This window comes from Typopeltis vanoorti, chromosome 26 (genome assembly GCF_054136105.1).
Source record: "Typopeltis vanoorti isolate ZY-2024b chromosome 26, IOZ_Tvanoo_1.0, whole genome shotgun sequence".
NCBI lineage: Eukaryota > Metazoa > Arthropoda > Arachnida > Uropygi > Thelyphonidae > Typopeltis > Typopeltis vanoorti.
This window is the reverse complement of record NC_143574.1, coordinates 20,147,304-20,161,958: the sequence shown is the minus strand read 5'-3', so window position 1 is coordinate 20,161,958 and position 14,655 is coordinate 20,147,304. Positions and strand designations below refer to the sequence as shown.

Genomic DNA, 14,655 nt, shown 5'->3' with positions numbered 1-14,655 from the left:
AGGGATGAAAAACATAGTCACTCACACCAGCTGTCACACCTTTTCTTAAACTTAGTCATGCTAGATTCACTTACCATTTCTACAGTCAAACTGTTCTCTTTACTATCTGCTCTCAAAGAAAATTCTTGCTCTCACTGCTTTCTAAACTTCACACAAATTTAACCTTCAGGGATGTTGCTTTTGTCTTTTCCCCACCTTCTGTATATTGAAAAATTTCGTCAAATGATATCTTATAATGCCCTTTCAGAAGTGTGTAGTCTGTCAAGTCACACATCTTTCGTTTGTTTACTAGTGTTTGCTGTCCACATAATCTACATTCTTAATTCCTGTATTCTCTTTTTCAACTCTTCTTCATTGCCCTTCCACAGCATCTTTATCATCTAAGAACCTAAGGAACCAAATCTGTACACAGTAGTCCAAGTATGGTTCATATCATGGCCTCGTAAAAGCAAAATAGCTTCCTTATCTTTGTATTTCAATGCTCATTTCAGTATCACAATTAACCACAGAGTTAAATTTTCAATTTCTGTTATGTGACCTTTGCACTTCAACTTCCTATCCACCATAACTCCAAATTCTCTAGGCTCATCAGTTTCTCTAAGTATAATCCCACTAATGTAATATGCTACTGGCAATCTCATTTCAAAGTGCATTACTTTACACTTGCTAACATTGAATTGATTGCCATTATTATTTGCCCAAAGTTCTAGCCAATCCTATTAGTTTGTCCTGTACATGTGTTGAGGCTTAAGTACTGGGAGGACATCAAGTTGGAGGTTTAATGGAATATTTACAGCACTAGGAAAGGATTAAAATGCTTCCAATATTTTGTCTCAGTCACTGAGACATCTTCAGGGATTACAAATAACTCTTGTAACACACACTCAAATACAACACAATATTAAGTGAAACATATGGGTGATTCTAAAGTCCTATCTAGGTGGTGCACCCTCTTTGGGCATTTGTAGGTGGCCTAGGATGTAAAGTGGGATCTTTGATAATTAATGTTTCAAAAATTTTGGAAAGGTTTATGTAACCGTATTTATTTAAATTTGGTTGATTTCTGAGAGTTGCCACAGATTCTAAAAACAGTCTTTTTTGAATGTACTGTGGTGGTGCATGGTGGTTTTTCTCCAGGAGATCCAGTGGATTCTATCTGAAACATGGTCTGCAAGGCCAAATTGGCTATAGTTGTAATTGCAGATGTATGATTTCTGTTCTTCTAAATGGATGATTGCTGATCGACCTGCCTGTCCAAAGTAAGCCAGCTTGCAGGAACAGGGTACTGTATACTCCAGGCACTGAGAGAAGAGGTAGCTGATCTTTGGTAGAACGGATAAGGATAACAAGTTTATGGTGGGGCTTAAAAGCTGTGTACAGGTTGTACTTTTTTAAGGAACTGGCTATTTTTTCTGATGTGCCATGGATGTAGAGGATGGTGATGGCATTTCTGAAATCCTTCCGAAGAGATGTCCAGAGAATGGGAGAGGAACTGATTATTTTTTTAATTCTGTAATCGCTGTAACCATTGAAAGGAAGGTGTTGTGTATGTGGTTGAGTTCAGTTGAAAGGGAGGTTCCACTGGAACAAAGATTGTGGGCTCTATTGGTTTGAATTTTAATAATGCCATATTGTTGAGAGGGGTGGTGGTGAGAAAGTTTGTGAATGTATCTGCCTGTGTGAGTGGGTTTTCTATATACAGTGAAGGAAATGTTGCCATTAGGAAAGCATGTTACTAAGGTGTCTAGAAAGGGTAAATTATTGTTATTTTCCTTTTCCATCGTAAACTGGATTCTTGGATGTAGGCTATTGAGGTGACTCAATAGCCTACATCCAAATAGCCTATATGTCTATTTGGCCTCATGACTGGGCCATGAGGCCAAATAGACATATCTACATATCTTAGTCAGATAGAAGGTTTGAGAGGGACTGAGTCTATGGCTCATTTTTCAGAATTTTCCATGTAATAATTGGCATAGCAGTTCCCCTCTATCTGTTTGTAAATTTTGTTCTTTCAAGAAAAATAACCAGAATTGATGGCAAAGAAAAAGAAATTAAGATATCAAAAGGAAAAACGTTTTTAAGAGTGTTAAGGTATCATTTAAGGGAATATTGGTAAACAGTGAGGTGATGTTAAAGCTTACCAATATATATGTGTGTGTGTGTATTATTTAAAGTTAGATTTTCAATAAAGGTTTTAAATGGGTAGAGTTTTTTGTATAGGATGTAGTAAGTCCAGTGATTGGGGTAAGAGAGTTAGCCAGCTGCTTTGACCGTTTGTAGCATAGTGCATCAGTGGCATCTACTATAGGTCTTAAGGGGGGGGGTAGGTTTGTGGATTTTAGGTAAACCATATATCCTGCAGAGGGAAGGAGAACTGAAAGATTTGAGTTTTTTTGTAATGTCTGGCAGCCAGGAGGATACTTTTAAAGTAAGTTTTTTAATATTTTAACTTGCATTTTTGTAGGATTGTGCTCTAGTAGGATGTAGGTAGTGTGATCTCGGAGAATAATATCCATAATATGGATATTATGTTAATGACATTGGGACCAGCAAAACTGAATAGACAGTGCGAGTGGGCAAGTGATTGGAGCTGTCACTTTAATGTTGCAAAGTGGGAGGTCTTGAAATTTGGTAGGCAAGGTTGGGATGCAGAGTATACAATTAATGGAGAAATTTTGAAGGAGATGAGAGATCTGGGAGTGATGGTGGACAGAGACTTGAAGTTTAATGGTCATATTGCTAAAATTGAAAGAATATCCTAAAGTGGATTATGGCAATAATGAGGAGGACATTGACATGCCGAGGCAAAGAGGTTATGGTTCCCCTGTATAAGGCTTTGATCAGGCCACATATGGATTACTGTGCACATATTTGGTCATCTAGTTTTCATGGGATGAAGATATATTGTAGAGGGTCCAGAAAAGGTTTACTAAGTTAGTTTCATGTCTGTGGGATGTCAGATATGAGGAGAGATTGAGAGAATGCAACTTAGTATTGTGAATAGAAGAAGAGAGATTATGATTGAGACATAGGTTTGTGAGAGGCTCTAAGATATTTCATAGAGTAGAGGATGGCAAGGGTAGAACTAGAGGTCATCAATGGAAGCTGTATAAGGAGGATGTGAGCGGGGGGGGGGGGGGGAGTGGAGCAGGTTTTTTGAGTGGAGAGTGATTGATGAGTGGTGGAATACATTGCCTGAAAGTGTGGTGAGTGTGGAAACTGTGAATGGGTTGAAGGCATTGTTAGATGATCTTTGGCATGAACAATTATAGACTTCCCACAATGAGTCCTTTGACTCCATGGAGGTCAGATAATAATAAGAAGAAAACAGCCACATCCTTTATTGAGATACCTTATGATACAATGATCCAATCTTATGCTCTTTGACCTCAAGCTTTTGATTTCACATATACCACTTGAGAAAGTTGTTGCACAACAGCTCAGTCAATTCTCATTCATTTTCTTAACATGAGTTTTTCTCCTCTACCCCATCAGTGTTTGGATAATTTAAGTTTCCTATTATGATTACTGTTTTGGTAATTTGGTGATGTATTTCTTCATCCTCAGCAACTGAGTGCTGAGGATGAGTGTGGAGTGCTGCTAAGTTTATAGCAGCACTCCACCGTATATTTCATCTTGTTAGACTCCACTACAAACTAGTAGCCTCAAACTTACTCTTACATGGAACATTATTACTTTCATGAATTTCATGAAAACAGTAAAAGTAATAATGATACTCCACCTTCTTTCTTCTCTTGTGCTTAAAATTACCATTCCCATTACACACAATTCCAGCTACATCTGACTGACAGTCAGACTTCATTAATGTCAACAATCTTTGGTCATAATTTATTTGCCAAGGCAAAAAACTCTGCTTATTTTTTACTGATGTTTCTAGAATTTATGTATAGACATAAGTTACCTACAGGCTTTATTGAATACTTACATCTGCAGTCTACTTCATTCAGTTGGGCAACTTTCTCTTTCGCATTCTTTACATATACTTCAAAACATCCATAATCAAAGCATGCAAGCCCACTCCTTCATGTGATTGATAACTATGCTTATCGACATTCATATCATTATCATATTGCATATCTTAGCTGAACTTACTCATTTCTCCAATTATGATCTAGTTTTCCTGAATCTGAATTAGGCCTAACCCCATTAATTTCTCCAGCCTTCTGATGCCAAATCCATTTAAGTGTAGGTTTCTCTTATACACATCTTTTTTTACTCAACTTGCTTTATATATCCAAAAATTCAGATTCATTTCTTCTATCCAGCATGTATATCTAATCATTTACCTAACTCTTACCCTACTCAACTTGTTACAGGAAGTCTGTTATACTGCGTATTCTTTACTCTCTGCTTTCAGAATCCTTTTAGTCAGTGTATGTCACCTATTACTACTTCCCATGCTTCCTACATCACAACTTCCAGGGATGGCCCCCTTGTCTCTTTCCTTTACTCTGTCATTTGAAAAAATCTCCCAAGAAATACTTTTCAGCAACTTAAATGTTGCATTCATATAATCTTTCATCTGCTGTCTACCATCATCATCAGATTCCTGATATGTACTCTGAAGGATGAACAAGTTATTATGATAGTACTATGTGATTAATTTACATTATTATTAATTTCATATCTACAAGTCTCTTCCAATGTAGTCATTTGTCAGGATTTCATTATTATCAGATCTTAAAGTTTTGGTCTCCTGATGCAGTCCACATGTAGATCTTGGTCTTCCTTTGAGTCTTTTCCCCTCCTATCCTAGCATCAGACAGCTATTATGCTAATCTTTCCTTTCCCATTCTGTTTAAGTGACTTACCACCTTAGATTATCTCAGCTCACACCTTTATTACTAATAATGCCATATTCCTTCCCAACATCTTCGTTTTTAAATATGATGCTGCCATTGATTCTTTCTGTTCATTCTCTTAATTTTTCCAAAAATCTCATATCTTGAGGTCCCTTGTCCTTGATCAACTTTTTTTAATGCTGTGTTGTATACTGTTAGTTCATATGAATTTATTCATATGAACTAACAGTGAATTATACAATGAAGCCACTGTCTCTTATATCTCCTCCAATTGGGGCACCTATTCATGGTGGAGGGGCCTTTCTGTCAGTGGTCTTTTTCATTTTTCATCTGCTTCATTTTTTTTCTCCTTCCCACATTTTTCATGCCACTTCTCTGTAGTCTTCTCCATAAAAATTTTTTCTAACTTGCAGACTGCCATCACAAGGAATCAATTCCCTTCTACTATGTTGGCTGTCCATTTCGACCTTCAGTACCCTGGTTTGGCATGAGGGATGGTCCTGGATGTCTCAGTCTGGATCCTTTGATTAGTGAGCTTGGCTACAACAGTCAGCAATGTTGATGTAAGTTTCCTTTCCCTATGATCTGGGGAAGGGTTTACGGCTTCCATGTCAGTGTAGCATCCAGAGTAGCCATGGTGTTCCACTTCACAAGTAGTCATTGCTTGCTGGATAGTAGGCATCTATGGTAGATAGGGAGATCTGGCACTGAATCATTCTTTTGATTGAGTCATTCATATAAGTATATCAGTTGTCAACCAGTTTTAGAAATAGTTTCCACATCAATCAACAGCAGCAACAAAAAGCAGGAACATATGAGACAGTTGCTAATATCCTGTCTTTCTACATTATTCATTCAACAGTGAATGTTCTATTGGGGAAAATGTTGGGAACAATCTCTTAAATTCTGTTTGAGATGTTTTAGTTGAAGCATCTTATCAGAAGCATTGACATCATCTACTCCATAGAGCATTATTTGGAGGAATACCAGTTATGGTAACCTCTTCATAAAATTTTTTGAACTTTTCCTATGTAATATTAGAGTGAGATCTCCTCCTGCTCCTGATGAGGAGATTTTCTTTGAAGTAAAAGGTCAAGGAGCAAAACCCCATAACAATATTCTCGTGTCTATGGATATTCCTGGTATCAACCAGGAATATATCATCCTTACAATTTAATACTGCAAAACCTCCATCTGTGAAAGCAAGGTGTCTCAACTTCTCTCTTCTACTCTCTATCCCAAATTCTTTGCACTGCTTTTTAGTGCCTAAAATGTCATGTTCAGGTTGCTTATCATAGCTTTGTTATCTTTGTCTGATGTGCTAGTAAGAGCATGAAAACAAAGATTACGATTGTGAAACACACAAATATACTAATTGCAAGTGAGAATATTTAGCATATTCCCTAGAATGCTAAAGATGGTTGGATGAGAAAGAGAATAAAAAAGATCAAGACAGAGCACAACATTCCTTATCAACAGTTGAGGAAGTATACCACAACATTCAGTGAAAATCCCTCTTACACTGAATGGTAGCAGTAAAAAAAAAAAAAAAATTAAAGGGACATTAACATAACTATCTCACCTTTTTACTGTTGCATCATCACTGAATATGAGTTCCTTAGAATCACACTAGATCAAATCAGAGAAGTAAGGAGGTGATAGTACTACAATATAAGGTCATAATATACATCTGATTTTTATTCAATCTGGTCACCAATATATCTGGGTGATAAGGAAACATTAAAGAGACTGTGAGTATACAGGCAAGGATTGAGACTTTTTCAGAATTCTGCACTGTTGAGTGTGAGGAAAAATTAGGGGAATATGCTCTATATAGCCTTGACATTTTGGGTGAGAGGAATGAGTGAAATATATTGCTGGAGTGAGTGTTAAAACTGCTCAGTGCTGAATGTTTTTGAGATGTGATATGTCTCTAGAGAATTTGGCCACTCACAATGAGTCAGAAAATCTGTTAAAACAGTCAGATGGGTCTCCAGAAAGTCTCAAAATATTATACAATGAGCATAGGATATTGTGGTTATCCTGTAGAACAGTGTTTTCCAAAGTGTGGTATGAAAGGTCTTTAGTGCTTTTGAGGGCACTTTTTAAAATTTTGTTTACTATTTTTTTTTACTTTTATATTTTTCTTGCGATACTGTTGATAAGTGCAGTCTATTCTGAATTTTTCAATATCTAAAAAATCTAAAGGAAGTTTTTAAAGTTTCTAAAGGAAGTATTATAAGCAATAATAATAATGATAATTTCTTTTAGCTCTGTGTTATGGAATTTTAAGTAAAATATGTCTCGTGGCATGTAATGATTTCATTCTAGTTGCGTGGTTTGAATTGTTAGCATTAAAAGTTAAAATTATTATTAACAACATCTGACCTCCAAGGAGTCAGAGACTCATTGTGGGAGGTACACAATATTGCACACAATGCTCATTCAAACATGCCTTAAAACGATTCAATGTGTCTACATTCACAACACACTCAGGCAATACATTCTGCTCATCAACCACTGTCCGTGCAAAGAACCTACTCCTCACTCTTCTGCTCACATCCTCCTTTATACAGTTTCCAGCGATGGCCTCTTGTGCAATGTAGCCCCTGAATTTCAGGTCCTTGTCCACCACCACTCCCAGATCTCTCATTCCCTCTACCTCTTTCAAAGTTTCCCTACCAAGTGTATACTTTGCATCCCATCATTGCTTACCAAATTTCAACCAAATAAGTTTACGAGCAGGAGAGGATGGGAATGAATAGTATATTGGTTAGATGGATGCCATTGGCTTTCTGAACAGTACTAGCAGGTTTTGTATGATGGAGCATTGTCTCAAAAAAGGAGAGTAACCAGCGGCATGACCCAGTTTTCTGTTCTATTCTTGCACCCCCCCCCCCTTGCTGTTTAACTTGTTTGTAAACGATATATCATGTGGACTGACTGGGGGATCTTCAGTTGTTTGCTGGTGATGCAAAGTTGGGAAGAATTATAAGTATCATTGCTGATGTTAATTCTCTTCAGGAAGATGTGAATAGACTTTTTACTTAGACAATGGAGTGAGGTTGTAGTTTTAATATCAATAAGTGCAAGGCGTTGCATTTTGGAGTGCAGAAATATATAAGGCAGAAATATAAGAATTATACTATATCGATGGTGCCATACCTCAAGAAGTGGATGAGATTAGTAATTTGGGAGTGATGGTTGACAGAAAAGTGTCAGGGGTGTGAGGAGTAGATTTTTTACATAGATTATTGTCAGTGAATGGAATGCGCTACCAGAATCTGTTGTTAATGCAAGGAGTTTTAAGGATTTTAATATTTGGTATGATAAATACGTTGTCAGTTGAATGAACCTCCCACAATCAGTCTGCTGACTCCATGGAGGGTGCAGTAATAATAATGATAATTTCTTTTAGCTCTGTGTTATGAAATCTCTTTCCTAACAACAAAATTTCTGATGTGACTGCAAGGCTATGAGAACACACACACACACCTCAGAGAGAAAGAAATAAAGTATATGATGGAGGTGATTGTGTTAGTATTGTACTAGTCATTCATCCAAATTTCATGGAATGACTTGAAAAACAGTAAATGAGGGGAAGATAGACAGTTGCTTGCACGAGTGAAAAAGAAGAGTTAAGAGGAAAGATTGCGAGTTTGTCGTGGTATGGTATGATAAATGTGAGAATCGCTGCGATATATCAATGTATGGAATGAGTGAAAGAAATTTTATCAGCATTTTGAATTATATTTAAATGGATTTGGAGTTAAGCATTTTGAAAGCTTGTTAATCTGTAATAAAGCAGTCAGGGATATGAGAGATGCTATACTGGGATTATTAGAGGCTGATTACAGACACAGTTGAGTTAAGTGATAGTATATCGGAGAATGAAAATGAGCAAAGCAGTTACAAAGTGATGGTTCAATGTTCATAAATAATGTCAGTACTACCAGGAATTAAAGGTAGGAGTTTTGGGCACAAATGCAAACATTTTGTCTCGGTATGTGTGTCATTACGATGAAGATAATACAGTGACTGATGTGATGAGAATAGAGGTATGTAAACTGTGGGTGTTTAGGATATTGCAGAATCTCAGTATGAATCCAGCAATAGGATTTGATAATATTAGCACATGTATGTTGTTGGTAACATTTTGTTAATAATATAAAAATTGCTACTAGTAGGGCTTCTCATAAAAAAAATCTGCTAGTCACTAAACATGTACCAAATAATCTTTGGTGGACAGACTTAGATGGATATTAACCTAAGTCTTGGAATAACAGTTTTCGAATAGGTTCTTGGAATGTGAGAAGCTTGTACAGAGCTAGAGCATTTCAAGAAATCATGCCTGAATTAAATAAATGGATATAGTAGCAACATAAGAGACATGATAGAGAGCAGAAGATAATTTGAAGAAAGAGAACCTTTTGCTACTTTATGGTGGAAACAAATCTGATAAAGATGAATTTGGAACAGGTTTCATTATTAGAAAAAATTGTGGTCATCTCTAATAGAATTTGAAGCTTTTAATGAAAGAATAAGCAAACTAAGAGTACAAGCAAAATAATTCAAGATAACTTTTATTAATGTATATGCACACACATGCTGCAGAGGAGGGAATAAAAGTAATTCTGTGAAAAACTGGAACTAACCCTTGAAAAATTCCAAGACAGGATATAATCGATTTATTAGGAGATTCATTGCAAAGATTGGAAAAGAAGAAATATATTAAAAATTATTGAAGACCAAAGTCTTCGTGAAGAGACAAATATTAATGGAGAAAGATTAATTAATTTGGCTGCACCCAGAAATTTAATAATAAGCAGCACTATGTTTATGAGGAAGAATATACACAAACAAACATGGAAATCTCCTCATGGACATAGCATTCTCAAATAGACCATATCAAAATATCCAGAGCTTCAGAGGAGCTGAATGTAATAGTGACCATTTTCTAATTCTTAAGGTTAAAATTCTTAAGGTACTATTCTTAAGGCTAAAATAAACAGCACATGCAAATATGCAAAACAGCAGTAAATATTTTTCAGCACATGCAAATCAACTGAGATACAATATTTACAAACTAGATATAACAGAAGAGAGAAGAAAATATGAGCGTGAATTAAAAGAGAAATTGAAAAATATGCAGCAGGAAGAGAATAAAAATATTGAAAACATCTGGAAATCATATCAAGGATAGCATAAAAGTAGTAACAGAAAATTCAGTTAGTATTCAAAGTGAAATACAGCATAAAAAATCGTTTAATGACGAATGTGAATTGTCAGTAAAGAAAGAAAAAAGATAGAAGCATTTGGCTTAATAGAACAACTGATATGCATACCGCTCAGAGATACAAAAAGATCAGCAAGGAAGCCAATAAAATAATAAGACAACAGAAAAGATTTTTACATGAACAGATTGAAGAAATCCAGAAATACTTTACAGTAAATAACCCTAGAAAAATTTTTTTCTTTTAAATTAAGAACCAAAAAAAAAACTGGCCTGCATAGGAAAACAGTAGTGGATAATCACTAGCCACTGGAGATGAAATAGCCAAACAGGTGCAGAAAGTACTTTAACAAACTCCTAAATTATGATGAACCTGCTGAATCTTTTAAACAGAATACTTATCTTACTTGTCACCCGGTAATATTTAAATCTTCACTAGCTGAAGTAGAGGTAAGTATAGAATAGCTCAAAGACCACAAGATACATATGGGCAATGAATTAAACACACTTATACATAAGCTGGTAAATTTAATATGGGAAAAAGAATAGATACCTGCAGAATGGAAAGGATTGCTAATCATTCCAATATATAAAAAGAGAAACAAAAATAAATCTGAAAATTACAGGAGGATATTGCTGGTCAGCAGACCACAAAATTTTATCTAATTTTATTATTATAATCATCATCTGAGACGTCTAGGGAGTCAAGGACTCATCATGGATGGATATACATAATCCAAACCAGTTGTCATACCTTCCCTTAAATTCATTCGTACTAGATGCACTCACTGCCTCTAAAGGCAAACTAATTCCACTCACTCATTGCTCTGTGAGAGAAAAACCTAGCTCTTATCCCTTTCTTGACTGTGAACAAACTTGACTAATATTATATAATATTTTACTAAAAAGAATCTTGCCTTGTGCTGAAGAAAATGTAGGTGAACATCAAGCAGGATTCTCAAGAAATAGATTGGCAGTAGACCAAATTTTTACTTATACTGAAAAAAAAAAAGGGAATATAATCTTAAGGTCTATATTTTATTTATAGATTTCAGAAAAGCATATGATAGCATTTATAGAGAGGACCTTTGAGGAATATTAGAACAACTAGGAATGCCTTGTAAGATAATACATTTAATCAAAATTTGCACTACTGACAGCTGAAGCATGATATTAGCTAATGCAATTAGATCAGAACCTTTTTTGATATTAAGACAGGATTGAAGCAAAGAGATGCCATTTCACCCATCCTTTTTAATGGCAGAAAAATTAGAGAAAAAGCATTAAAAAAATTTATTCAAGAAACCGTAAAAGATAACACAAAGAGAATAGTAATTATTAGGATATGCAGGTGATTTATTCCTGGTTGGAGAAGATGCTGAAAAAAATGTTTAGAAAAATCAAAATTGCTGCTGAAACACCAGGATTACAATTCAACTAGGATTATTATTATTCAGGCCTCCATGGAGTCAAAAGACTCATCGTGGGAGGTCTCCCCCCCCCCCCCCAAGAAACACAAAGTCTATCATACAACTCCTTGAACTCATTGATCATTCTCTGAAATGAAACTGAATATTTAAATATATGCAGAAATCACAATCAAGCAGAAAATAACCAGTTTACCATTGATAAAAAAAAAAAATGTTATTTTGTACTAATTTCATTATATCAATGAAATTAGTACAGAAATAAAAGCTAGAATACATGCTGCCAAGAGATCATTCACTACCTTATGTACTATCTTCCAAAATTCTATCAATCAAAGCTAAAACAGAAATATACAAGCAAATCATTAGACCATATTGTTCTGGAGCATAATAACAGACCATGATGCAAAAGTGTTGCAGATCTTTGAAAAGAAAATCCTCAGAAAAGTCAATGGACCTGTAAGAGATAGCAGAATAGATGAATGGAGAAGAAGACATAATGAAGAACTATATTCATTCATTTCGTATGGTGATTCAACGGCCGTGAACCCCTTTTACAGGGAGGTACGGCACCACCTCAATCCCCCCTATTTTTATCCGGGCTCTAGATCGGCATAAATGACAATTCAGACCTATGGCTGGAGGGATTGTCTTAAGTATTCCTGACTATCCATGTGTGTTCACGGGGCCGGTTTGCGGTATGAAAACCCCCAGATAAATTGGGAGATAAACCCTGCTGTCCACGTGCAAGACCGGCTAACTTGGCTATGACTGAGGAAGATCGTTATGCTCCTGACATCAACAGGAATCAAACCTAGGACACTCCTTCCCCAGCCATATGGTTGCGAAGTGCATAGCCACTAGGCTAACCACACGGACAAGAACTATATGAACTCTCTATATCCTCACTACTAGCTGGTGAAATTAGTGCATGCAGATTGAGATGGCTTGGACATGGAAAGAATGGGTGAGAACAGAATAGCTAAACATGCATTCAAGATGAAGCCTGATGGAAAGAGACCTAGAGGTGGATTGCAGATGTAGTGGGGAGATAATATCCAGAAAGACAGCTGAGATGGGAATTGGAATGGAAGAAGCTGGTACATGCAGCAAAGAGCCTTAAGGTTCAGCAAGCCAAAGAAGAAGCTTGCTCAATTTATTCTCAGCACTATTTAGGCTTTTCAGGTAGAGAAAAGCATACAAGATAGTACCATGACATAAAGTAGAATCCAAGACAGAAACAAAAAAATTGTATACCATTCACAATTTGGTTAAAGTAGGGGAAAAGTTAACTAAGACTCAAGTTCAGGAATGGGTAGATAGGAATATGATACTTTATGAAAGACAGCATGTCTTTATAAAGGTCATGCCTTGCCTTAGTAATATATACTCAGTTTAGTTGATGCACTGCATTGTTGAATTTTGCAAAGGCACTTAAGAGGATATTGCATAAAACTCATGAATTGGAGTGAATGGGTATGAATATGAGTGCCTGCAGAAAATGTTAAATTTTCCAGGGGGGGGGGAGACAAAGCTTGAAGACAAATAATTACATCAATAAATAATAATTAAACTAAATTAATAAATTAAAAATAAATAATTAAAAAAAAATAAAATAACTCCATATCATTGAGTTTTGTAAATCCTAAAAATTCTTCCCTTATATTTTTATTTTCATCAACAAACCTAATACCAATGAAAGCTGCTGTGGCCTAGCAATATCTGTAGTTTCGTCAGCTAACATTGAAAATCCAATAGATGTATTTGCAGCAGTTACAATGCTCTCTCGTATTTCAATTTCAAAAAGTTCTATTAGTTGATGTTCAGTTCTTACAGAAGTGTACCGACCATTTGCAGGAGCTTTCATCAAATGGTCTTTTAAAATTAAGTCTCCCACTTCAATCTGAAATTGAAATAAATCATGTAAATTTCCAGAATCACTTCTTTTCCCCCGTAATGGCAAATTGTGTGGTACAAAATACAATGGCTGATAAAATAGAACCTAATTTAATTCTATTGGACTCTATAGTTTTTTGTATTGATTTATCAATTTGACGAATTTTAGCTTTTTCTGGATGTTTGTGGATCATTATAAAATTCTTTGCATCAATAGCAGCTTCTTTGTGGCATTGAGATAACATGTGATTTCTGGCGGTTTGGTTAAAATCTTTATATTTTATAAATGGAGTTTTTATAAATGTGCCTTGACAGCCCCAGTGTACTTTTGGTATAAATAAAATGCAATATTTGCAAAATGCATATTTTTGCAGTTTTGAATAACACAACCATGGTGAGTATTTCTCTAACCAAGCAAATCTAAACTGTCTCTTTCCAGAAGAATCTTTTTTGAAATCATAGTCCTTGTTGGGAACATAAGTATTAGAAAGGATTTCAAATTTTAAAGTTGGTGTTATAACGGAAACTCCAACGTAAGAACCAATATCATATTCTAATGAATTATTTGATGAAATTGACTCGACAGAGTCATTTTGAATCAATGTTCCAGGAATCAGATCAACTTGTGTATCCGAAGGCCATGGACATCTGCAGAAAATTTTCTGGGGGGGGGGGGGGAAGCTTGGAGACAAATAATTTCATTAATCAATTTTTATTTAATTATTTAATTTTTTTTATAAGTGGATTATAGAATTACATACACTTACCTTTTAAAAATGTATTTTTCTTTTTAAATTTGTTTCACTGTAAATTTACAATTCACACTTCACTCAGTGACTCACTAGACACAGAGGGAAAATGAACTGGTCGCGGTTCACAACAGTAATGAATATTTTTTTCACAATTCAGAAAAAGATGAATTAAAAACAGGAACACATTTTTTATTGTGTTCCTGTTTTTAATTTAATTTAAACAATAGATGAAACACAAATACTATGGTTACCCTGCTGAGGACCGAAACTAGCTAACCTGTAATAAAATTTCAAGACGGACAAAGTGTCCCCATGGTCAAGGATGTAAGGTTACATATCTCAATCACTTTTACGATTATAATTTGTGGAATTTTTTACTCAATCCTGGGGGGGGAGGGCAAGTGCCACGTTGCTTCTCTCTGTGGACTCCTGTGGATATGAAGCTGGTGACATATGATGAAAGGAATTTGGTGGGAGGGGTGGTTGAGAGTGCTGAATCTGGATACCATAAGAGGATTTGA

At 35.5% G+C, this 14,655-nt stretch overlaps 1 protein-coding gene across 5 annotated transcripts in view; it reads left to right on the top strand.

The window, feature by feature from the left end:
* Window positions 1–14,655, top strand: part of LOC150092386 (E3 ubiquitin-protein ligase LRSAM1-like) — a 414,983-nt gene that overhangs the window by 19,293 nt on the left and 381,035 nt on the right. The window lies entirely within an intron of this gene.